Consider the following 3,150-nt stretch of genomic DNA (forward strand, 5'->3'; position numbering starts at 1 on the left):
TGTTCTTTTTTTTTTTTAAGATTATTTACTTATTTATTTGAAAGAGAGTATGCACAAGAGGGAGGAGCAGGGAGAGAGGGAGAAGCAGATTCCCCTCTGATCAGGGAGCTGGACTTGGGGCTCCATCCCAGAATCCTGAGGTCACGACCTGAGCCAAAGGCAGATGTTTAACTCACTGAGCCAACCAGATGCCCCTTAAATGCCTTTTGATTACAGTATTTTAACTTCCAATGGATTTATCAAGTCATATTCATCATTAAACTGAGGAAGATCTGTCAAGTATATCCAGCCAGACCAAAAATTGAAAGCGAAGGTAAAGACCAATTTGGACATGCAGGATGTTTAAAGTTTACCTTCCCCTCCTCCTCTTTCTCAGGAATCTATAGAGGGATAAACTTCACTAAAATGAAGATGTAAGCCAAGAAAGAGGAAGATATATTAAGGAAAAATTGCATACCTTCTAGAGAGACCAAAAGAATTCCCAGGTGATTGTGAAGACCATGCCTTCAGCTGTGCCTCAGTAAAGAAGGAAAACAATCCAGATTAGAGTAGGGTAGAAAGTTCTTCAGGAAGAGATTTCTTCACAAGACAAAACTGACAGAACACTTGATGTATTTCAACATCTTGAGAGGATAATTGTATGACCTTTAGGGAAAATATAAAACTATGCACAGAAAGCAAAATGATCAAGATTCACTACATGGCTCACTGTCAATTGTTTTGAGCCCTATCAAGAGGATGTGGGCTGGGACATAGCACTTGTGCACTGGAAAGTGGGAGTGATGAAATTCAGCTCAATCTGAAAATTCTTTAGCGGAAAGTCAATAGGTCCTGCCTGAAATCAACAAACCAAGAAGCAGCAATAAAGCATGTTATTTAGAGACACAGAAATACATCCCAAAATAATCCTCCAAAAATGAAAGTATGGGTGAAAGTAGACTGCTGGTTTTTACAACAAATTTTATAAGAACTATTTGTCTCTTTGAAATCAGTATATGTATAACTTTGGTAAAAATGTTTTGAGGAGCATCACCCTCTCTTCTCCCCTTGATGGCGTGTGCTCATTCATTGACATCTGTGTACTCTGAAAAGGGGGAGTCATCTGACAAAAATGTTACTTTGCCTGCTGTGTTTAAGGCTCCCATTTGACCTGATATTATGAACTTTGTTCATACCAACTTGCGCAAAAACAACAGCCAGACATACACTGTCAGTGAACTAGCAGTTCATCAAATCAGTGTTCAGTCTTGGGGTATTGGCAGATCGGTGGCTTGAATTCCTAGAGTTTGAGGCAGTGGGACTCACCATTTCGGCCAGGGTGCTCTTGGAAATATGTGTCATGGGGGCCGCATGTTTGTACCACCAAAACCCAGTGCTGTTGAATCGTAGAGTGAATATAACCAGAAGCCATATGCCATGTACTCTGCCCTGGCTGCCTCAGCCTTACCAGTGCCGGTCATGTCTAATGATCATCATAATGAAGAAGTTCCTGAACTTCCTTTGGTGGTTGACAATAAAGGTGAAGGCTACAAGAATACCAAGGCTGTTTTGTTTTGAAAGAAACTTAAAGCCTGGAATTATATCAAAAAGGTCTACGCCTCTCAGCAAATGAGAGCTGTCAAGGGCAAAATGAGAAACCATCATTCTGTCCAGTGCAGGGGACCCTGCATCATCTACAATGAAGACAATGGTATCATCAAGGCCTTCAGAAACATCCCAGGCATTACTTGACTTAATGCAGGCAAACTGAACATTTTGAAACTTGCTCCTAGTGGGCAAGTGGGACGTTTCTACATTTGGACTGAAAATGCTTTCCACAAGCTAGGCAATCTATATGGAACTTGGCATAAGACTGCCTCCTTCAAGAGTAACTACAGCTTTACCACAGATAAGGTATTAACACAGACCTTAGCAGAATCTTGAAAAGTCCAGGGATCCAAAGAACCCTCTGAGCACTACCCAAGAAGATTCATCACAGGGACCTGAAGAAGAATCCACTGAAGAACCTGAGAATCATGTGGAAGCTAAACCCATATGCAAAAACTCTGTGCCAGAATACCATTCTTTGCCAGACCAAAATCACAAACTCCAGATGGATAAGGCAGCAGCAGCATTAGAAGCCAAATATGATCAGAAGGGGTTTCTAGGCAAGAAGCCTGTGGTATGGAAGACAAAGAAGAAGGCTGCTGGTGTGAAGAAGCAGAAGAAGCCTTTGGTGGGAAAAAAGGCTGCAATTACCAAAAAACCAGCAGATGACAAGATGCCTGCAAGAAAGAAACCTACCACAGAAGGCAAGAAGCCTGCTGCCTAAAAACTTACATTTGTTTATTCTATAGAAGTCAAATCATTTTGGACAGCTAATTTTGAATAAAGATCTGATTAAAGACTGAAAAAAAATGTTTTAAAAGAGCAATATAGTGGGGCGCCTGGGTGGCTCAGTGGGTTAAGCCGCTGCCTTCGGCTCAGGTCATGATCTCAGGGTCCTGGGATCGAGTCCCGCATCGGGCTCTCTGCTCGGCAGGGAGCCTGCTTCCCTCTCTCTCTCTCTCTCTCTCTCTGCCTGCCTCTCCATCTACTTGTGATTTCTCTCTGTCAAATAAATAAATAAAATCTTTTGAAAAAAATTAAAAAAAATTAAAAATAAAAGAGCAATATAGAGACTATGGACTCTGAACAAATTGAGGGTTTCAGAGGTGAGGAAGGTGGGGGTAAAGGGTTGACCTGGTGACGGGTATTAAGGAGGGCATGTATTGCATGGAGCACTGGGTGTTATATGCAAACAACGAATCCTGGAACACTACATCAAAAACTAATGATGTACTGTATGGTGACTAACTAACATTAGAGAAAAAAAGACTTGCACAAATAGATTAAAAAAATTTTTAAAAGAGCAATATAACAAGTGGTTAGTTATGGAGATTATAAATATACAGCAGTAAAACATAAAAGAGCACCAACTTCCTAATGTGATGTGAATATTGGTAGCATAAGGTGAATTTTTCAATAACATGATACATGGAATTATAAAGTACATATCTCAAAAATTTCAGATAGAAGTGAAAATGACATTGTCAAATCTCCAGTAGCTTAAGACCTAAAGTGAACACCATTACACTCCACTACTTTGACATAATAAAGTGGAAACTATGA

The 3,150-nt window shown here is 40.3% G+C and overlaps 1 pseudogene; it reads left to right on the forward strand.

Moving 5' to 3' along the window:
* The first annotated feature begins 1,050 nt into the window (after positions 1 to 1,050).
* On the forward strand, positions 1,051 to 2,311 carry LOC131825916 (large ribosomal subunit protein uL4-like; annotated as a pseudogene).
* The last annotated feature ends 839 nt before the right edge of the window (positions 2,312 to 3,150 follow it).

Source organism: Mustela lutreola, chromosome 2 (assembly GCF_030435805.1).
Source record: "Mustela lutreola isolate mMusLut2 chromosome 2, mMusLut2.pri, whole genome shotgun sequence".
Taxonomy (NCBI): Eukaryota; Metazoa; Chordata; class Mammalia; order Carnivora; family Mustelidae; genus Mustela; species Mustela lutreola.